This window comes from Oryctolagus cuniculus, chromosome 7, assembly GCF_964237555.1.
Source record: "Oryctolagus cuniculus chromosome 7, mOryCun1.1, whole genome shotgun sequence".
NCBI classification, from domain to species: Eukaryota; Metazoa; Chordata; class Mammalia; order Lagomorpha; family Leporidae; genus Oryctolagus; species Oryctolagus cuniculus.
The window spans coordinates 99066295-99090492 of record NC_091438.1 but is presented as its reverse complement, the minus strand read 5'-3'; positions in this window follow the sequence as shown (position 1 = coordinate 99090492).

Here is a 24198-nt window from a genome sequence, read left to right as displayed (position 1 = left end):
ATATTCAGCATAATTACAAAGAAATTGTCATTCATTCAAAATATAACTAGAAGAACATTCAAGATATTACAAGAAGACAATGTGGTAGATCCAGTGATATTTAATATTTGTTAACTATCAACAGTCTCAAACTAATGATATCTTGATACTTACAACAGTTGTAATATGGCCATGAATTAATGCTTTCATTCCTCTTTAGAAGCAATGATTGTACATCACTTATGATTAGACTAGATTTATGAAACCTTTGCCACACAGGAATAAATTTGCCAATATCAGGTTTCTACTAATATACCTTTCTACTGTAGAAACCTTGGTTCACCCATGTTAGTATAGAATCTCAGCATCTTCCCCTCAAATAAAGTTTTAAAGTTTTTTTTAAAGTTTTTTTTAACATTTATTTAATAAATAGAAATTTCCAAAGTACAACTTTTGGATTATAGCAGCTTTTCCCCTCCATAGCCTCCCTCCACCCGCAATCATCCCATCTCCCACTCCCTCTCTCATCCCATTCACATCAAATAAAGTTTTTTTAAAGATTTTATTTGAGAAGTAGAGTTACAGACAGAGAAAGGGAGAGAGAGACAGAGATAGAGAGATTTTCTTCTGGTTCACTCCCCAGATGGCTACAATGGCCAGAGCTGGGCTATCTGAAGCCAGGAGCCAGGAGCAAAGAGCTCTTGGGGGTCTCTCATGCCAGTGCAGGAGCCCAAGCACTTGGGCCACCTACTGCTTTCCCAGGTCATAGCAGAGAGCTGGATCAGAAGAGCAGTCAGGACACAAATCAATGCCCATAATGGATGCTGGCACTGCAAGTGGAGGCTTAGCCTACTACATCACAGCACAGGACCCAAAATTTAAAACATCATAAAAGGCTTTGACTTTAATAATGTTGAAGAATTTCTGATACTCAAGCAAAAGTCAAGATTTATGCAAAAGTCAGTTTTGAGGAAATTAGAGCAGACAAGTAAAATTGAACTATATAGAGAGAGTCTTCAATATTAGGAATAGTTTTATTTCCCTAAGATGAGAGGATAACATATAGCTCAGGAATTCAACCTTTGATCTCACCGATATTCATCTTTGTAGGTTGTCGCTGAGATAGTTTCAAGTCAGGGTCAAGAACTACTGGAGCACATGAGAGGTGAGGATTAAATATTAGGGCAGAATTCAGAAAGACAAGATTCCTTTTCTCCAAAAATATTTAAGGATGAAAGATAGCCAGAGCATTCTGAATTGCATCTGTCAGTTCCTAGCACTTAAAATGGCTGAAGAATTACTGAACGACAGAGGGGAAATTAATTTCCATAACCCCTCAACAACTTCAAAAAAGATGAGGTTATGAAAAATGAGATACAATTTCAAAATGCATTTCACGGAGGACTTGGAGATCTTTTAGGTTGGGTGACATACTCTCTTGATGATGACATAAGGTAGACACAGGCAGAAGCCATTTTTCCTCTTTTCTTCTATGAAAACAACCAGTTCCTACCCCAATCTTGTGACACCCTGTTCCAAGATCGTGATGGTTGAATTCCTTAGTCTTGGATTCAACAGAAGCATTGACTTACAGATGGGAGTACAGACCCAGGAAAAGATCAAATGTAATGCTGCATTTGTAATAGTTATAAGCTGAGGTGCTGGTGCTGGTAGCAACATCAGATGAAATATGGTAATTAGAAAGAAAGTGAAATCTGGAGGTAGAAATGGATGCTCCAGAACTTGTATGCATTATGTTACAGAGATTACATTTTGGTACCCCAAAATGGGAATTTAATGGGCATTTGATGCATGTTGTTCATACTGAGGGGAGAGTGGTCACTGAGGATCCCTCTGCTTCCAAATCATTTCTAAACAATCAATAGAATTCTAGAATCTCACATACTGGTTTTAAACTATCCTGTTAGTGCTAGCAATGTGGTCTATAGGGTTTAGCCACAGCTTGTCCACAGGCATCCCATGTTGGAGTGGCCTGTTTGAGACCTGATTCCTTTGCTTCCTATCCAATTTCCAATTAATGCACCTGGAAAGGCAGCATAGAATTCAAGTACTTGTGCTCCTGCCACCCAAATGGGAATCCGGGATGGATTTCCTGCCTTCTGGCTCCTGGCTTCAGCTTGGACCAGACCTGGCTTTGTAGTTATTTGGGAAGTAAACCAGTGGAAATAAGATATTCTTATTCTCTCTCTTTCTCTCTCTCCCCCTCTTTCTTTGATTTCTTCGCCTTTTCAATGAATAAATAAATAAATAAATCTTTATAAAAATCTATGATGTCTATCATAACTTTATACACAGATACTTGCTCAAACATATACACTGTAGTATCCAGTAATAAAAGAATTTATAGTGTGTAAAAGAAGAAAATTAACTAAGGCTATGTAGTCATTTCTGATTTACATTGACCACTGACACTGAAGTGATAATTAAATTCTTTGGTTTGCAAGTAAGATGCTTTTTTATCACATACTACCACATGTACTATAATTTCCCTCTTATTTTGTGTTCAGATAAGTATGACAAAAAAGTAAGAGAAGTGTGCAATTCTGAGTTGACAATGCACTGCTATGTTCAGGCTTGCAATTGGATTTTGTTTAATTCTAAATTTAAATCAATGTCATTTGAAATTTCTCGTTTAGCCAAGTATACCATGATTTTCTATAGTTCTTCACACCTTCTAGTGTGTTAGCATTTTACTCTATGTTGTTGCTCCTTAGGAAAAGTCTTTGAGTATTAAAAAGACAGAGTTTCAACATTTTGAAATGGTATCTGGTTCAGCACTCAGAAACTCTCATATTATTTTGGAGAAAATTAGTAAATAAAGTAGCTCTATATACATTTTACAAATAAGTAAATCAAGCTTTCCAATTTATCTGAGAACGCATGACAGTGTATGCACCATATCTTTCACTTCATCCATTTTTTATTTCTTATTCCCATTCTGTTTGTAAATTAATTTTATTTTATTACAACAGAGATGATGGTGTAATTTTCATGCTGAAATAAATTATGCTAGTTCTCCCAAGAAGATATCTGATCCTTTTAAGGACGTATAACAAAAATATCCATGCTACTGAAGTGATTCTAGAATTTGGCATTTTTCTAGCTTTAAGAGACAAGAACAATCTTTGGGTGAAGTGCAAGAAATTTCAACCCTAAACAGCCAAATGTTCAAATTTCATACAGAATACACAAGTCAAGATTGATAACCAACTTCCAAACAGTGTTTCTCTAACTTTATAAGAAATTTTAAAATGTCAATAAAATTTATAGAAGGCTAGACTATAATTATTATGAAGCATGTGGAAGAGGGAGTGATGGATTCTTGATAAAAATCTGGTTTTAGTTTCTAAGCTATTTGAACAAGAAGAAAAAATAAGCTCTGTATTTTAGTTGCCAAGGCAATATGTTAAATATAATTTTGTGGTGAGTAACTTAAGTGTGTATTAGTTGCAAAACTTCTGATTTTTGGCATTAGCTCTCCAAAATTCTGGATTGGAAGGAGGATGCTTTGTTTCACAATGTGCATTAATTAAAATGAAGTATATATATATGGGGAAATAACAACAAACTGTATCTCATCTCCTTGTGGGATTCTAAGCAATTCTGCAGCTCTGCTCTCTCTAAAGCTGCACAGACTACAGGCTGCAGATGTTTGAGGGAAGGATATTTGCTTTCACCAGCATTTTTCTGACCACAAGGGATTCCCAGTTGGTTCTAGACAAAGACAACAGAGCCTTTGTCTCCTTCCAGGTGTCAGGCAGCTAATCTCTAGAGAGTTGGGCTTTTTGTGTTGTATACCTTCTGTTTAACCACCTTTCCCATAAGCAGATTTCTTTAGAGAACTCAGTTTGCAGAGCATGGCAATAAGATGTTTAAGTTAACATTATAAGAAAATGTAAACAACACTGTTTTTGATAGATGTCACGAATAGGTTCAGAGTACAGTCTCCGTTAAATAGAACAGAAGGCTACTTAATGATTTTAAAAGATCAGAGAGGCTAAATGAATTGTCTTAAATCTACTTTTTTCTCCAGTAGAATGAGGAGATGTCCCTAGAGTATTGGTGCAGACATTTGCTGGGATAAAAAGAGGGAGCTATAATTGTGATTAATAGATATTTAGAACTCAAATACAAGTTCTGCATTAATAAAGTATGTATTTTTTTAGCTTACTTTGATCTTTTGTTCCTCACTGAGATTCTTGATGAAACTAATTATTTACAAATACAATAATTTTCATATGCTATTTCATCATGATGCTAATACCTAATTACACACTTGGCTCATGAAGGTTTTCAAATTTTGCTTATCTTCAAAAGATTGCTTTAATTTTTAAGTATTTTTTTGTTTCAATTCTTATGGTTGAGCTAGCCTATTCTTTTTTAAAATCTGTTTTCAGTGGCTTATAAATTTCCCCCTGGAAGGTCTTATCCTAGAGATGATTTCTTTTTGAATTTTAAGAAAAAATCCATTCATTACTTTTTGAAAATCAGATGCTAAAAGCAATGATGGGTAAATGGAATGCTTAATTTCCTGAATAGGATGCACGCTGGCACTATCTTGTTTTCTGATTAGGGCTGACTCTCTAGGGCCAATATTCATGCTCGTGGATTTTTGGCTTTCCTTGATTCTCAAAACAGCTAACAGAAGGTAGAATAGCTTATCAGCACCCTGTGCTCTGTTTCTGAAACTCAAACAATAAGCTTCCCACAAGCATCACCTGAAAAATATTTTTTTCTTTGACTTAGTCAGAAACAGACAAAAGGAAACAACCCAGGACCCCAGAAGTTGCTGATTAAAAAGTTAGTTCTCTTTACTAAAATTTTTCTAAATCTTTATTCTTTCATTTTGTTGTTGATTTATCATAGTCTTGAGACAGTGCTCTCTGTCTGGGTAACTTTATTGGCTGGTCATATGAATCCTACTGGGTCCACGGTGAGTTAGATACTATCCAGACCAATGAAATCCGTTATAGGTCAGGATCTATTTTACTTTCCTTTGAGAAACTCTAATCATCAGAAAATAGGAGAAACCATTTGACAGCCTCTCACTGATAAACATCTTTAGAGAGCTGGAAAGTCTGGAGACTGAGTGATGTCTCTGAATCCACAACTTGTTCCTGGCAAAATATCCCTTGATTCAAATGAAGCAGCCCAGACCACGCAATTCTTCAAAACATAAAACAGTTTTTGCCAATGGCTGTACTTTATTCACCATAGCTGAAATAAATAAACCCATTAATTTAATGCCAAAATATCTGTGATTTTCTCTGGTGTTGCACCTTTGAATTATTTCCCAGGTATTTATTACTAAAATGGACTTATATTCATTATTTGGTTAGTGAATTCCACATTTCTCTTTTTTTATGTACACATATATTACTGAACTACTAAGGGATTCAAAGGGTTGACATTGTATCTTGGGTTATAAATACTTACAGTGATAAAGCATTGATATGATCAAGAAATAGAAAGACTGAAATTAGAATAATGGAGAACTAGAGTGGAAGAAAAATGACAAATTCAAAACATCGTGTTGTTCCTTATTCGGTGAAAAGAGATTCATGAATTTTCCTGGGTCACATAACTTGTTCAATGGTTTGAATGGGTATCTCCAAAGTTCAGATAGTGTCAATGTGATAAAATTAAGAGACAGAGGCCTTTAAGTAGGGTTAGACAAGACAGCTCTTCCTTTTTTTTCAAGAGGCTTCTTCCAGCACTGTGCTAAGTTTACCCTGCTAACTTCCACCACATGAGATCATATATTCCCCCTCTCCACAGGATGCAGCAGGAGAACAGACTTCACCAAACAAGTAAATTTGTCAGTGCCTCGATGCTGAGCTTCCCAACCTCTGGAAGTATGAGAAAACAAATTTGTGTTCTTCTAAATTACCCAGTCTCAAGTTAAAGCAGCGCAGATAGACTAAGACAGGTTCATTGCAGCAAAGTGCATACTTTGACATGGACTTCCTAGCTCTGTGACTCACTTCATGGATCACTACCTGGTTGTCTAGTGTTTTTTGAGTGTACAAGTTCAACAATGATGATATGGTAATTATTATAAAAATAAAACAATGACTACCAACAATATTACTGATTATAGTAGGCCTATAGTGTGCTGTACATTGAGATTTAATGCTATAACTAGTACTCAAACAGTATTTTTCACTTTATGTTTCTGTGTGGGAGCAAACTGTTGAAATCTTTACTTAATGTATGCTAAACTGATCTTCTGTATACAAAGAGAATCGAAAATGAATTTTGATGCGAATGGAAGGGGAGAGGGAGTGGATAAGGGGAGGGTTGCGGGTGGGAGGGATGTTATGGGGGGAAGCCATTGTAATCCATATTCTGTACTTTGAAAATTTATATTCATTAAATAAAAGTTAAAAAAAAGAAAAAGTAGCTTTATGCCTTATGTTCTTCAGTTTATTTAATAACTATAAGAAAGAGACTTAACTTCATTGTAACAGCTGTGTTATAACAGTATAATCAATAGTATGAATAAGATTAACTTGTGAGATCTTGGGCAAATTAAAACATATTAAGGCAGGGCTAGTCTTCTTGAAACAGAAACATTTTTTTCAGGTATTTGGTAGCATTCCAAATTTTAAGATTCTGTGAGTCTATGATATAAAGATTATTATTGAGAGGATCTTTGACATAATTATAGCTCTCATTTTACCATCCACAGATTTATTTAAGTCAAATAGTGACTCTGTAAAGAAAAAAATTGAGAAAGACATAGAACATCGTTAAGCATTCCAACAGTAGTTTGGTAAACAACTTAGGCAAACTCTGTTAAGGCTTGTAGGATATATTACTAATTGAAATTTTAAATTTGAGCTAAAGACAGGCCGTGGCCAATGGTTACGACTCTTGCTTCTCGCTTTGCAAAGCCCAGGTTTGCTTCCCATCTCGGACTCCTGATTCCAGCTTCCTGCTAGTGCAGCCCCCTGAGAGGCAAAGGTGATTGCCTAAGTAACCGGGCTACTGCCACCACCTGGGAGACCTGGATTGAGTTCCTGTCAGTCAGCTATGGCTAATCCAACCCTGGTTGACATGAGCATGTGGGGAGTGAAACAGTAGATTGTTCTCTGTTTCTTTTCTGTTTCTCTCTCTCTCTCTCATAAATATAAAAATAAATAAATAATAAATAAATAAATCACCTCTTAAATAAAGGATAAACACACTTACATTACACATTTGGCATATCAATACTATCAACAGTGGAAAAGCTGTATCATATTGTACAATTAAAGCTTCAATATACACAGTTAATTCATTTATATCAAACATACAGTATTTCCATAGATAAAAGCAAAATATAAAGCAATATTCTCTGTGATCTCATTACTTTATTGAGGAAAAACAAACCAATTTTCTTCAAATGAGGAAATTATAAGCATTAAAAATAAAGAGCAAAAATTTTGGTTCACTTTCTCTCCCTTCTCTCTGTATATGTGTAAATGCATGTAATAGTTATACAAAGTAATTAACTATATATAACGCATTATGTAAAGCTAAAACTTTCATTCTCATGCTCTGGTGAAGGATATACAGAGTCTATAGACTGGGCTTAAAATCAATATGCAGAAATGAGTATGTCCCTCAGAGGTTAAATCATCTCTTGGTATATCTAATTTCCATTATCAGAATACCTGGTTAAAGTTCTGGCTATTCCATTTCTGATATAACTTCCTGCTACTGCACAACCCGGGAGGCCGCGAGTGATGGTCTAAGTACTTGGGTCCTTGTACCCGTGTGAGAGTCCTGGATGGAATGAGAGGCTCCTGGCTTTGGCCTCGCAAGCCTGGCCTATTACAGGCATTCGCCAGTGAACTATCTGATGGAGAATCTCTCTGTGTCTGTTTCTTTATCTGTATCTTCACCTTTCAAATAAAATGAAAATAAATTTAAATGTTTTAAAAACAATATTCAAGATTCAGAAAATACCCCTGTCCAAAACAAATTACTTCTAAGATACTTAATCACCCAACCAAAAAATTCAGGGTATATCTTGAATAACTATCAGCAGTGTTGTATATGTAGTTCCATGCATGAACTCCACATTGTAACATCATAATACAAAAATCAGTCCAATAGAAAACAATTCAAATGGATATGTTCACGTTAACCCTGGAGAAATAGTTTTTCCTCTATTTCAGAGTCTGATAGATTACACAGATATCACAATACTATTATGTTTCAAAAATTCAGTATGAAAAAATCAGATCTTTTGAACCTTATTATACAACTATGAAATAGGTGATAAACTCAAAATAGCAGGTTTGAAAAATAAATTAAAGATTAAATGGATAAACAAACAGTCACCCTGATCCTATTGTGGGTCTGATTGGATCTTTTAGAGATGGCTATTGCTACTGACCTTATTGATGACCTTGTGAAAATGTCTCCTTCGAATGAAGGTTACCATGCTCTGACTGATAGACACAAACAGAACCAAGCTGCAGATGATAGGCTAAAAAAGTCAGTGGAGGTGCTCAGGACTACTCAATAACACCTTTCAAAAACAAGGATTCTACCAAATAAATAAATGAAGAAGTCTCCTGAAATAAAAGTTGAATTCAGGCTATGAGTCTCTGAAATGTCCATCTGTCTTCCTATACTCTCTGAATTCGTGTTTATCTCCTTGAAAGGAGATTGTTCCAATTCAGATTCTTTCTAAAAGCAGGTCCAAAGAATTCAAGGGTTAAAGAATTTGTAAAAGTTTACAACGTAAATTAACAGATGTGGTCTATAAAAGCAAAAATGTTCAAAAAATCTATCATTACGTGTTTTTAATTTCTTAATAATTTTTTTTTGCTCTCCTGGTATCCTATGAACGATAAGTAAGTTCATAAAGTTTAAGACCGTCACTTCAAATGATGAATTTATTAAGAGTCAATACTCCAAGATTTCAAACATGTCATTTCTCTTTATTTTTTGTTGACTTTGATTTATCTTACTCATATTTTAAGTCCAACTAGAAGGGCTGGAAAAAGAGATTTCTTAGGAATATGGGACAATTCAACTTTGTGTAGATCTTATCTCTGCCTGTTTCTGTAAGGTAAGTAGTGATCTTGGCTATCATTCACATATTTTCTTGCAGAGGGAGAATCCCTCATTTTGTCCCTTCTGTTTCAATTGCTCAAATGCATACTGGAGGTGTGAAAGCCAGCTGTCAAACGTGAAATCACCAGATGTTCTGTTGTAAGTAGTTGCTAAAGGCATGACATTTAATTTCTGAGCTCGAATTTGTCAATATGTGAAATATAATTGGTATTATGAGGGTGCTTCACCTTGCTATCTGTTCTTTCACAGCTCCAGAGACAGCAATAAAGTCTATGGAGACATGTTCAGAACTCATGACTTTAATTGTTTTATTTATGGAAGCAGGAATTAAAAGCCTTAGATCAAAAAAGGAGAAAGGGTTGACTCCCATACATCTAATGATAAGGTTGTACTTCTTAAATTAACTCATTTCAGAAACAGAATGAGAAAGAGAGACATAGATTGAAAGAGAGGAGGAGAGAGAGAAGATCCCATCCATTTGTCCACTCCCCAAATGCCTGCAATGGTTGGAATTAGGAGCTGTAAACTCAATACAGGTGTCTCACATGGGTGACAGCAACTCAACTTGTGTAATCACTGGATATTTCCCTCAATCTGTATTAACAGAAAGCTGGAATTTAGAACCAGAAATGAGTATTAAATCCAGGTCCTCTAATATGGGACATGTTCATTCTAAGCTACGGCTTTGCCCCAGGATGAAAGACCTCACCCTGATATTTTGTAGTGTGTATGTGAGTGTGTGTGTGTGTGTGCTATAGCAAACAATACTTAAGAAAGCAACAATAAAGAATAAAGTAGATCTGTCTCACAGGCCCAAAGTTTGTAGAATAATTAATGTAAAATCAGTCACTCATTAGCACTTCCAATATTTATTAAGATAATATACATGTGATTTGACTACCAAAAAATACAATCGCGAATAAAAAAGTAGTAGGCAAATTAATAAGTATTAGACCAGATTTATAGGCTACATCAAATAAGCTGGACTCTAAACACATTAATGCCACGAGATCATCATTATTGCCCCATTTCATGTAATGATCTATTGAGAGGCTGTCATAATTAGTCATGGTGAGGTAACAACAAGAAACACAAAAACAGTTTAAAACAGTACATTGCAGACAGAAAAATCCTGTGTGTCTGCTCTGTTGAAGCATGTTGAGAGGTGAGATGGCTGTAGCTAAAATATTCGGAGTACTGGAGAAGGGAAGCTACACTGTGGGAGAGCACTGGTGTTCCAGAGTGGCTCTTTGAATTTTTAGCTGAAGTCTGATTTGTGTATGTGTTAGAAGGATCCACCAGGACAAGGGCAGTATCACACATGTGACTTTTATGTACCTCTTAAACCATAATGTACATGAGAGTTCACACGAGACCAGAAATACTTTGTGTTCCTGTTAGACAGATAGGAAAATAATCTCTAATACATGAGCCATAAGGTCGAGTTCTCAAGATGCAGCACAAAAAGATTTTACCATAGAGCCGAGGGAAAATTAGCCCTAAAGTAAAGGCTTCCCAGGACCTTTATATGATAAATAAAGGAAGTCTCAATGGGACCAAACTGTTTACAAGAAACTTACTATCTGAAAGGAAACCAAAATTCTATACTAATTAAAGGAATAAGGTAGATGCCAGAATGCAAATAAGTTAACATATTTGGCATCAGATTAAACGAGATAAAAGCATAGAATAAAATAATACATAGTTAAAAGTAAAGTCAACCAATAGAAATATACCCTAAAATAACAGAAATAATGAAAGCAACAGACAAAAACATTTAAATTGCTGTTGAAAATCCTTTTCATCTGTTTGTGACAGTACAATAATGCATGAAAGTGAGGGTAAATTCTATAGAAGAGTAATGAAAACTAATATCGAATTTCTAAAGGTAAGAATTGCAATATTTAAAGAAAAATTAATACCACATTAGAAACTAAACAAGAAAATATTATGTAGTTCGACATTACAGCAATAGATTATATCCAAAATAAATATTAAAAGAAGAGAATAACACTAGTAAAAAGAGTGCTTCATCAAGCATAGGATATTGTCAATCAACTTCATATATGTATAATTATACTACCATAGGGAGGAAAAGTTAACATAAGCATAAGGAAAATAATATATAAGATATGGAAGTACTTAAAACATGGTAAAATTATAAACCCATATACGAGATTTTGAAGAATTCTACAAAAATATAAAGGAAATAACATCAATGTGTATTGTAATCAAATATGTAAAAAACCATGGTAACCAAAATATCCTAAAAGAAGTCAGAAAAAAAATAGCAAGAAATGTACAGGGGAGAAAAGAATGATAGCTGCTTTAGTAGAAATGTGCAAACAACAGACAGCTTTAAAATGCTGAAATGGCCGGTGCCGTGGCTCACTAGGCTAATCCTCCGCCTTGCGGCGCCGGCACACAGGGTTCTAGTCCCGGTTGCCCCTCTTCCAAGCCAGCTCTCTGCTGTGACCCAGCAAGGCAGTGGAGGATGGCCCAAGTGCTTGGGCCCTGCACCCCATGGGAGACCAGGATAAGTACCTGGCTCCTGCCATCGGACCAGCGCGGTGCGCCGGCCACAGCGCGCCGGCCGTGGCAGCCATTGGAGCGTGAACCAACGGCAAAGGAAGACCTTTCTCTCTGGCTCTCTCTCTCTCACTGTCCACTCCGCCTGTCAATAAATAAATAAATAAATAAATAAATAAATAAATAAAATGCTGAAACTAGGGACCGGTATTGTGGCTTAGTGGGTAAAGCTGCTGCCTTCACGGGATGGTGGGGCAGGGACGTTCTATGTGGATGTTGGTTTGAATCCAGGCTACTCCACTTCCAATCTGCTGTGGCCAGGGAAAGCAGCGGAAGATGGCCTGAGTCCTTGGCCCCTGCATTATGTGGGAGACCCGGGGAAGGTTCCTGCTTCCTGGCTTCAGATCAGTTCAGCTCTGGCATGGCTGTTGCGGCCATTTGGGGAATAAACCAGTGGATGGAAGACCTCTTTCTCTCTCTTTGCCTCTGCTTCTCTGTGATTCTGACTTTCAAATAAATGAATAAAATCTTTAAAACAAAGATAAAAAATACTGAAATCAAAAAAGTTACTTAGAAAATATAATTTTAAAAATTGAACGTATAAATAAATTGGTCTCTCCCCTTAGACAAACAAAAGCTTAGATAACTAATGAGAAGTGTAGCAATATAACAATTGTTAATGAAGTCCCTTAGGCAAAAAGAAAATTATAACAGATGGAAACTTGAATGCAGACAAACAAATGAAGATAATAAGAAAAGTAAATATATGGGTAAATATAAAAAACATTTTAAATCTTATTTTAAAAACTTCTTAAGAGCATCAATAAATTTAAAGAAAAAAATACCATATTTTATTTTTAAAAAATATATGGAATTAAAATATATAGCAGCAATAACTTAAGTGCTATTAAGGGAAATGAGAGTTTGTGTTATAAGAATTTTATATTGCATATGATATTTATATTATTTGGAGTATATTTAATAAAATATATATTATAAATCTTAAAGCAGTAATTTTAAAAAGAAACAGTGATGTTTGTAGCTAAAAAAACAATATTGCAGATTAAAGTGAATTCTAAATTTTCCTCAATCTAAACAGGAAGAGAAAGAAAACAAAGGATTAAGGTACAACTAGAAATCAAGCAGCTAAATGGTAGACTTTATGTTGACAGTGTAGATATAGCATTAAATGCAAAAGTTCTAACCACATAAATAAAAGGCAGCTATGGAATGATTGGCATAGAAAACTGCCCAGCAAGGAGCTGTTTATAAAAAGCAAATATAAAATATAGAAAACACTAAGTGTATAATGCATAGATGTATAGATGCAGATATACTATACAAACATCATTCAAAATTAAGGTGGAATATTGTGAATTGTGCTGCAATGAACATTAGGGTGCAGACTGCTTTTTTTTTTAGATTTTTTTTTTAACTTTTATTTAATGAATATAAATTTCCAAAGTACGACTTATGGATTACAATGGCTTCCCCCCCATACCGTCCCTCCCACCCACAACCATCCCCTTTCCCACTCCCTCTCCCCTTCCATTCACATCAAGATTCATTTTCGATTATCTTAATATACAGAAGATCAGCTTAGTATACATTAAGTAAGGATTTCAACAGTTTGCTCCCACACAGAAATATAAAGTAAAAAATAAAAGATGATTTTTTTAAATGATGATGAAATCAGATCAGACCTATTGTCATGTTTAATCCCAGTGAGAGTCAAGTTGGGAATTGATAATTTCTTTTTTTTTTTTTTTTTTTTTTTTTTTTTACAGAGGATCAGTTTAGTATGCATTAAGTGAAGATTTCAACAGTTTGCACCCCCATAGAAACACAAAGTGAAATATATTGTTTGAGTACTCGTTATAGCGTTAAATCTCAATGCACAGCACATTAAGGACAAAGATCCTACATGAGGAGTAAGTGCACAGTGACTCCTGTTGTTGACTTTACCAATTGACACTCCTGTCTATGGCATCAGTAATCTCCCTATGCTCCAGTCATGAGTTTCCAAGGCTATGGAAGCCCCTTGAGTTCTCCGACTCTTATCTTGTTTAGACAAGGTCATAGTCAAAGTGGAGGTTCTCTCCTCCCTTCAGAGAAAGGTACCTCCTTCTTTGATGACCTGTTCTTTCCACTGGGATCTCACTCACAGAGATCTTTTGCCAGAGTGTCTTGGCTTTCCATGCCTGAAATACTCTCATGGGCTTTTCAGCCAGATCCGAATGCCTTTAGGGCTGATTCTGAGGCCAGAGTGCTATTTAGGACATCCGCCATTCTATGAGTCTGCTGAGTATCTCACTTCCCATGTTGGATCACTCTCCCCTTTATTTACTCCATCAGTTAGCGTTAGCAGGTACTAGACTTGTCTATGTGCTCCCTTTGACTCTTAGTCCTTTCATTATGATCAATTGTGAACTGAAATTGATCACTTGGAATAGTGAGATGGCATTGGTACATGCCACCTTGATGGGATTGAATTGGAATCCCCTGGTATGTTTCTAACTCTACCATTTGGGGCAAGTCAGCTTGAGCATGTCCCAAATTATACATCTCTTCCCTCTCTTATTCCCACTCTTATGTTTAACAGGGATCACATTTCAGTTAATTTTCAACACTTAAGAATAACTGTGTATTAATTACAGAATTAAACCAGTCATATTAAGTAGAACAGACAAAAAAAAAACTACTAAGAGGGATAATGTATTAAGTTGTTCATTAACAGTCAGGTCTATGCTGATCAAGTCACCATTTCCCATAGTGTCCATTTCACTTCAACAGGTTTCCTTTTTGGTGTTCAGTCAGTTGTCACCAATCAGGGAGAACATATGGTATTTGTCCCTTTGGGACTGGCTTATTTCACTCAGCATGATGTGTTCCAGATTCCTCCATTTTGTTGCAAATGACTGGATTTCGTTGTTTCTTACTGCGGTATAGTATTCTAAAGAGTACATATCCCAGTCTACTGTTGATGGGCATTTAGGTTGGTTCCAGGTCTTAGCTATTGTGAATTGAGCTGCAATAAACATTAGGGTGCAGACCGCTTTTTTGTTTGCCAATTTAAATTCCTTTGGGTAAATTCCAAGGAGTGGGATGGCTGGGTCGAACAGTAGGGTTATATTCAGGTTTCTGAGGAATCTCCAGACTGACTTCCATAGTGGCTTGACCAGTTTGCATTCCCACCAACAGTGGGTTAGTGTCCCTTTTTCCCCACATCCTCGCCAGCATCTGTTGTTGGTAGATTTCTTTATCTGAGCCATTCTAACCGGGGTGAGGTGAAACCTCATTGTGGTTTTGATTTGCATTTCCCTGATTGCTAGTGACCTTGAACATTTTTTCATGTGCCTGTTGGCCATTTGGATTTCCTCTTTTGAAAAATGTCTATTGAGGTCCTTGGCCCATCTCTTAAGTGGGTTGTTGGTTTTGTTTTTGTGGAGTTTCTTGATCTCTTTGTAGATCCTGGTTATTAACCCTTTATCTGTTGCATAGTTTGCAAATATTTTTTCCCATTCTGTCGGTTGTCTTTTCACTCTCCTCACTGTTTCTTTTGCAGTACAGAAACTTCTCAATTTGATGCAATCCCAATAGTTGATTTTGGCTTTGACTGCCTGTGCCTCCCGGGTCTTTTCCAGAAATTCTTTGCCTGTGCCAACATCTTGAAGGGTTTCTCCAATGTTCTCTAGTAACTTGATGGTGTCAGGTCTTAGATTTAGGTCTTTAATCCATGTTGAGTGGATTTTTGTGTAAGGTGTAAGGTAGGGGTCTTGCTTCATGAGACTGTCCTTGCTCCAGGAATTAGTTTTAGATCCTTGGTCAAATATAAGTTGGCTGTAGATGTTTGGGTTGATTTCTGGTGTTTCAATTCTGTTCCATTGGTCTAGCCATCTGTTTCTGTACCAGTACCATGCTGTTTTGATTACAACTGCCCTGTAGTATGTCCTAAAATCTGGTATTGTGATGCCCCAAGCTTTGTTTTTGTTGTACAAGATTGCTTTAGCAATTCGAGGTCTCCTGTGTCTCCATATAAATTTCAGCACCATTTTTTCCAGATCTGAGAAGAAGGTCTTCGGTATCTTGATTGGTATTGCATTGAATCTATAAATTGCTTTTGGGAGAATGGACATTTTGATGATATTGATTCTTCCAATCCATGAGCATGGAAGATTTTTCCATTTCTTGGTATCCTCTTCTATTTCTTTCTTTAAGGTTTTGTAATTTTCATCGTAGAGATCTTTAATATCTTTGGTTAAGTTTATCCCAAGGTATTTGTTTTTGTAGCTATTGTGAATGGGATTGATCTCAGAAGTTCTTCCTCAGCCATGGCATTGTCTGTGTATACAAAGGCTGTTGATTTTTGTGCATTGATTTTATAGCCTGCTACTTTGCCAAAATCTTCTATGAGTTCCAATAGTCTCTTCGTAGAGTTCTTTTGATACCCTAAATAAAGAATCATATCATCTGCAAAGAGGGATAATTTGAGTTCTTCCTTCCCAATTTGTATCCCTTTAATGTCTTTTTCTTGCCTAATAGCTCTGGCTAGAACTTCCAGAACAGTATTGAATAGCAGTGGTGAGAGTGGGCATCCCTGTCTGGTACCAGATCTCAGTGGAAATGCTTCCAGCTTTTCCCCATTCAATAGGATGTTGGCTGTGGGTTTTTCATAGATTGCTTTGATTGTATTGAGGAATGTTCCTTCCAAACCCAGTTTGCTTAGAGTTTTCATCATGAAAGGGTGTTGTATTTTATCAAATGCTTTCTCGGCATCTATTGAGATAATCATATGGTTTTTCTTCTGCAGTCTGTTAATGTGGTGTATCACATTGATTGTCTTGTGAACATTAAACCATCCCTGCATACCAGGGATGAATCCCACTTGGTCTGGGTGGATGATCTTTCTGATGTGTTGTTGCATTCTATTGGCCAGAATTTTATTGAGGATTTTTGCATCTATGTTCATCAGGGATATTGGTCTGTAATTCTCTTTCAATGCTGCATCTTTTTCCGGCTTAGGAATTAAGTTGATGCTGGCTTCATAGAAAGAATTTGGGAGGACTCCCTCTTTTTCAATTGTTCTGAATAGTTTGGGAAGAATTGGAGTCAGTTCTTCTTTAAATGTCTGGTAGAATTCAGCAGTGAATCCATCTGGTCCTGGGCTTTTCTTTGTAGGGAGGGCCTGTATTCCTGTTTCAATTTCTGTCTCAGTTATGGGTCTGTTTAGGTTTTCGATGTCTTCCTGGTTCAATTTATGTAGGTTGCATGTGTCCAGGAATCTATCCATTTCTGATAGGTTTCCGTTTGCTGGCATACAAGTCCTTGTAGTAATTTCTGATGATTCTTTTTATTTCTGTGGTGTCTGTTGTTACGTTTCCTTTTTCATCTCTGATTTTATTGATTTGGGTCTTTTCTTTTTTTAGTTAGTTGGGCCTATGGGGTGTCAATTTTGTTTATTTTTTCAAAAAACCAGCTCTTCGTTTGGCTGATTTTTTGTAATGTTTTTCTTGATTCAATCCTGTTGATTTCTTCTCTGATTTTAATTATTTCTCTTCTCCTACTAGATTTGGGTCTGGTTTGCTGTAGGTTTTCTAGATCCTTGAGGTGAATTGAAAGCTCATCTATTTGGTGCCTTTCCAATTTCTTGATGTAGGCACCTATTGATATAAACTTTCCTCTTAACACTGCTTTTGCTGTATCCCATAAGTTTTGGTATGTTGTGCTGTTATCCTCATTTACTTCCAGAAAGTTTTTGATTTCTCTTTTGATTTCTTCTATGACCCATTGTTGATTCAGGAGCATGTTGTTCAATCTCCATGTGTTTGCGTATGCTCTAGGGATTCCTGAGTTGCTAATTTCCAACTTCATTCCTTTATGGTCTGAGAAGCTGCATGGTATGATTCTAATTCTTTTGGATTTGCTGAGACTTGCTTTATGGCCTAGTATGTGGTCAATCCTAGAGAGGCTTCCATGCACTGCTGAGAAGAATGTAAAATCTTTAGCTGTAGGATTGAAAGTTCTGTATATATCTGTTAGATCCATTTGGGCTATAGTGTCATTTAAATCTACTGTATCCTTGTTGATCTTCTGTCCTGTTGATCTGTCTATTTCTGAGAGTGGAGTATTGAAGTCCCCCAGTACTATTGTATTGGGGTCTAAGTCTCCCTTTAAGTCCCTTAACAAATCTTTTAGATAAACTGGTGCCCTGTAGTTAGGTGCATATACATTGATAATTGTTATATCTTCTTGTTATATTGATCCCTTAATCATAGAATGGTGGATGTCCTAAACAGCACTCTGGCCTCAGAATCAGCCCTAAAGGCGTTCTGATCTGGTTGAAAAGCCCATGAGAGTATTTCAGGCATGGAAAGCCAAGACACTCTGGCAAAAAAAAAAAAAAAAAAAAAAAAAAAAAAAAAAGCCCTAAATGAAAGATCTCTGAGTGAGAGATCCCATTGAAAGAACAGGTCTTCAAAGAAGGAGGTACCTTTCTCTGAAGGGAGGAGAGAACCTCCACTTTGACTATGACCTTGTCTAAACAAGATAAGAGTCGGAGAACTCAAGGGGCTTCCATAGCCTTGGAAACTCATGACTGGAGCATAGGGAGATTACTGATGCCATAGACAGGAGTGTCAATTGGTAAAGTCAACAACAGGAGTCACTGTGCACTTACTCCTCATGTAGGATCTTTGTCCTTAATGTGCTGTGCATTGAGATTTAACGCTATAACGAGTACTCAAACAATATATTTCACTTTGTGTTTCTATGGGGGTGCAAACTGTTGAAATCTTTACTTAATGTATACTAAACTGATCTTCTGTAAAAAAAAAAAAAAAAAAAAAGAAGAAAGTATCAATTCCCAACTTGACTCTCACTGGGATTAAACATGACAATAGGTCTGATCTGATTTCATCATCATTTAAAAAATCATCTATTATTTTTCACTTTATTTTTCTGTGTGGGAGCAAACTGTTGAAATCTTTACTTAATGTATGCTAAACTGATCTTCTGTAGATAAAGAGAATCGAAAATGAATCTTGATGTGAATGGAAGGGGAGAGGGAGTGGGAAAGGGGAGGGTTGCGGGTGGGAGGGACGTTATGGGGGGGAAGCCATTGTAATCCATAAGTCGTACTTTGGAAATTTATATTCATTAAATAAAAGTTTAAAAAATAAAAATCAGTGTTGAAAAAAATTAAGGTGGAATATATATATTAATATCACAAAAGAGAAAGTACTAATACTAGAGAAATAGATTATTGATAAAAGGTTTACATCATCAAGATGACACAGTATTAAATATGTATAGATAAAAACATTAAATTTATGTATAAGAAACAAAGCTGACAGTGTGAAAAAGAAAAGTACAAAGTCCACATGGATGACAGAGGTTTGATCTAATAGTTAAGACACCATTTGGGATATCCATATCTGGTATCAGAGTGCCCGGTTTCAAGTCCTGGCTCCACTCCCAGTTTCAGTCGGAGGCAGTAGGTGTTGACAGAAGCAGCTGAGTCCATACTGCCCAGATGGGAGACCTGAACTAATGTTCCAGCTCCCAGTTTTGGTCTGGACCAGCCGTTGCAGATATCTGAGGAGTTAATCAGGAATGGGGACATTCTCTCTTTCTCCCCCCGCCCCCCAAAAAAAAGTGCAGGTAAATAACTAATTTAGAAAGATAAAATCCACATTTATAGCTAGATATATTAAAATTAAAATTCCAATAATTGGTAAAAAATAGATATCAAAATTAGTATATATGAATGGTTTGGATAGCATTATCTAATAATTATCTCTAATTAATATTTATAGAATGATTCAGACAACTAGAGTAAAAGATACATTCTTTTCTAGTGGATATGGAAAATCACTAAGATGCATTGCATTCTGAACCATGAAATAAGATACTCAAAATTGTACAAAATGTGTTTCTGATATTCAATAAAAATAAGAATATAAAGGAATTGTTTTAAATAATTCATGGATCAAAGGAGAAAGAAAAATGGATAAAATGTTACTCATTAATGAAAATGAAAAATAAAAATATCAGTATTTATCAGGTGAAATTTCAGTAACATCAAGGAAACATATAGCCTTAGAGGTCTATTGGAAAAATGGAAAGCAAGAGCCAGTGCTGTGCATAGCAGGTAAAGCCACCACCTGCAGTGCTGCCATCCCATATGAATGCTGGTTTGAGTCCTGGCTGCTCCATTTTCGATCCAGCTCTCTGCTACGGCTTGAGAAAGGAGTAAAAGATGGCCCAAGTGTTTAGGTCCTAGCACCTGCATAGGAGATCCGAAGAAGCTTCCTGCTCCTGCCTTCGGATTGGCGCAGTCCAGCCATTGGAACTAAACCAGCTGATGGAAGACCACAGTTTTGTTAGGTAACATGCAGGTGTTTAATATATATAATTCCTGATTGATTAATGAGACAATCCTAGAAATATGAACAACTGATATTTTAATATCATAATGAGAAATAGCTTAATTACATAAACAGCTAAATATGTATTCATAAAACTATATATGTTTAAAATAATATTTTAATTAAAATGTGTAAATATATTTATTTTTCAAATTTTTAAATGTGGAAAAAGACATTTCTTGAGAACTCTAGCCTCAGTTCCACATTGTATTTCTAGAATAAACAACACTAAAATGCCATTAACTATGTTGACAAATATTGAATACTTTTACTTTGAGTAGGAACATAGAGCCATGAGCAGAGACCATCTAGTTTCTTTCCATTTCCATTCTTTGACAATTAACTTGAATATAATAGTATGCAATAGTTTTTAGTCATTTATCTTTTAAAAAGACTTTTAAAACCTTTCTAAATTTTTATAAAAAGTGACCTTTCTTGTACTACTTTATTATATATTAAAATATGATAACATAATAATAAGTATTTTCAGTGTAAACATTCTTGGGAACAAGCACATTGAACATAGGTAAGGATGCAATTCAATTTGTAAGGGTAGAAATGTGCCTAAGAATTACCCAGTATTCTTGAATCTCTATAGGATTTCTATTCTGCTTATTAAGGAGTAGGTCTTACTGGATTGGCACAATCAAACAGAAAATTATTTGAACAAACTATGTAAAACAAACTGTTCCAGAAATTGGAGCACAGGCCAATTTCTGTGATTCCTGGAGAAGGGAAACAAGAGCGGGGGACCAGATGGCTTTCTACTTGCGATCAGGAGGGATCACATGAAGCTCTCACCCATCACATTGAGCTGTGGAGACATAAAATTAGAGTTTAAGGAGATTGATGTGGCTAGAATTTTGAGGGGAGAATGAGAGATGAATGAACTCTTTGCCAAAAGAGCTGTAGAATCTGCATATGGATTTGCTTAAATGTTTCACTAAATACTAAGCCTAAACAGTAGGGTAAGATTGCACAGGTCTTGACAAACAACAAGTACAGAATAGAAAAGCTTACAGGGAGTGAGAGGTGAAAATTCCTGAGCATTCATATATTAAGTTTGGAGAGGTCAGACTACAGTTTTTTTTTTATTATTATTATTAAAATTGTAAGGCATTTATTAGGGACATCAAAGTAGAGTACAAAACTTTTGAAATGGCAGATAATATTCTCTATAGAGGAAATTACAGATAACTTTCTTTTAATAAACATGTATTTTTTATTATTTATTTGACAGGTAGAGTTATAGACAGTGAGAAAAAGACAGAGTGAAAGGTCTTCTTCTGTTGGTTCACTCCCCAAATGTCCGCCATGGCCGGCACTGCGCCAATCCAAAGCCAGGAGCCAGGTGCTTCTTCCTGGTCTCCTGTGCAAGTGTAGGGGCCCAAACACCTAGGCCATCCTCCACTGCCCCCCAAGGCACAGCAGAGAGCTAGACTGGAAGAGGAGCAACCAGTACCAGAACCTGGTGCCCATATAGGATGCCAGCACTGCAGGTGGAGGATTAACTAAGTGAGCCACAACGCTGGCCCCTTCAATAAACATATTTTAAGTTTTATTTATTTTAAATGAAGAGTGACAGAGAGAGGGAAAGACAGAAAGAGAAAGAGAAAGGGAGAGAGAGAGAATCTTCAGTCTGTTGCTTCACTCTCCAAATAGTTAAAACAGGCAGGTGTAGGCCAGGTTGAAGCCACGGAGGCAAGAACTCCGTCTGGATCTCCTACGTGGGTGGGAGGGGCCCAAGTACATGGGCCATCAGCTACCATCTTCCCAGGTGCTTTAACAGGAAGCTGGATTAGAAGCAGAGCTGCTGAAACTTGGATATGAGACCCTGGCATCACAAATTTTAGACAACTTTCCTTGTCACAATTCAGGAGGGTTATTACTGGCATTTAGTGTGTAGAGAATACAGATACTACTAAATATCCCACAAAGCACAGACCACCTCTTATAACAAATAATTCTTCAACTCCAAATGTGAAAATTACTGAAGTTGGGTAACTTGCTCTGGTAGTATAGTTGAACTATTCTTGGAGTAAAGTCTTCAGAGATTCCCTAAACACATTGGTGTAAATTTAAACTTGGATGTGAAAGATCATTACAGTGAAAATTATAAGGGGCTGACACTGTGGCATAGCAGATAAAGCTGCTGCCTGCAGAGCTGGTATCCTCTATAGGCGATGGTTCAAGTCCTGGCTGCTCCACTTCTGATCCAGCTCTCTTCTGTGGTCTGTGAAAGCAGTGGAAGATGGCCCAAGTCCTTGGGCCGCTTCACCCATGTGGAAGACCCAGAAGAAGCTCCTGGCTCCTGGCTTCGGATCAGCCCAGTTTCAACTGTTGAGGCCATTTGAGGAGTGAACCAGCAGATGGAAGACCTCTCTCTCTCTCTCTCTTTCTTTCTGCCTCTCCTACTCTCTGTAACTCTTTCAAATAAATAAATCTTTTTTAAAAAAAAATTGTAAAATAGTAGTGAAAAAATGGAAGACATAAAAAGATGAAAAGTTTTTCTGTGTTCATGGGTTGGAAAATTAATATTGTCAAAATATCTGCAACCTAAAACAATTTATAGAAACAATGCAATTCCCACAGGAATTTTAATAAGATTCCCAACAAAACCAGAATAATAACCCTAAAATTCATATAGAAACATAAAAGAGCCATAGCAATCTTAAACAAAAACAGCAAAAAGCAAAGCCAAAGGTATCACATTACCAAATTCAAGTCATATTACAGGGCTATTATGACTAAAACATCCTAGTACTTGCATTAACATACACAGGTAGACCAATGGAACACAACAGAAACCCTAGGCATAAATTCACATATCAACAGCCAACTTGTCCTTGATAAACATGCTAAAAAATATTCTTGTTGAAAGGACAGTCTCTCCTACAGATGGGGTTGCAAAAATTGGATTTCCACTTACAGAATGATAAAAGACCCTACCTTACATCATATACAAAAATCAACTCAAAATGGAGCAAGATGCTCTAAGTTTAAAACCCGAAACTATCAAACTACTAGAGGAAAATGCAGGGAAAACATTGTAAGATATTGACCTAGGCAAACACTTTATGGGTAAGATCCAAAAGCACAGGCAAGAAAAGGTAGACAGATAGCAAAGTCAGACAAATAGGATTACGTCAAGCTAAGAATCTCTGCACAGCAAAGGAAGCAGTTAACAAACTGATGAGATAAGTAACACAATGAAAAAAAAATATTTGGAAACTATGCTTCTGATAAAGTTTATTATCCATAATAGGGGCCAGCACTGTGGTGCAGTAGGTTAAAGCCCTGGGCTGCAGTGCTGGAATCCCCTATGGGCTCTAGTTTGAGTCTTGGCTACTCCACTTCTGATCCATAAAAACTAAAGTAAAATAAATCCATAATATATAAAGAAATTCAACAGCACAAATAAACAACCTAGTTAATAAATGAGCAAAGGATATGAATATACAGTTTTAAAAAAGAAATACAAGTAGCTAACAAGCACAGTAAAAGATGCTCAGCATCACTTGCCATCAGAAAAATGCAAACCAAAATGACAATGAGGTATCTCTCTCACCAATTAGAATGACTTATATATACAAAAGAATGAAAACTGCTACAAGCTTGTGGAAAAAGAAAGTACCCTAATACACAGCTGGTGAGAATGAAAATTAGCCCAGCCATCATGGAGACAATTATGGGGATTCCTAAAAAAACTAAAAATAAGTGTACCATGTGACCTAGTTGTCCTACTCCTGGGAATATATCCAAAGTAAGTGAACTCAACATTTGAAAGAGTTATCAGCACTAGCATGTTTCTAGCATCCTGAATCAAAAAAAAAAAAAAAAGTTACATAATCTAGAAGTCCATCATCTGATAACTGATTAAAGACAGTGTGATATGTGTGTGTGTGTGTGTGTATGTATGTGATGGAATATTGGAATACTACAAACCATATAAAAGAATGAAATCCTTACAATTGAAGAAAAATTAATTGACCTGGAAATCATTATGCTAACTGAATAAGCCAAGCACTGAAGATAAATATTATGTTTTTTTTTATTTGTGGATGTGAATTTATATATATATATATATATATATATATATAAATGCTTATGTGTGTATATATATGTATAAAGTATATATATTATATATATGGAGAGATAGAATTAAAAACTG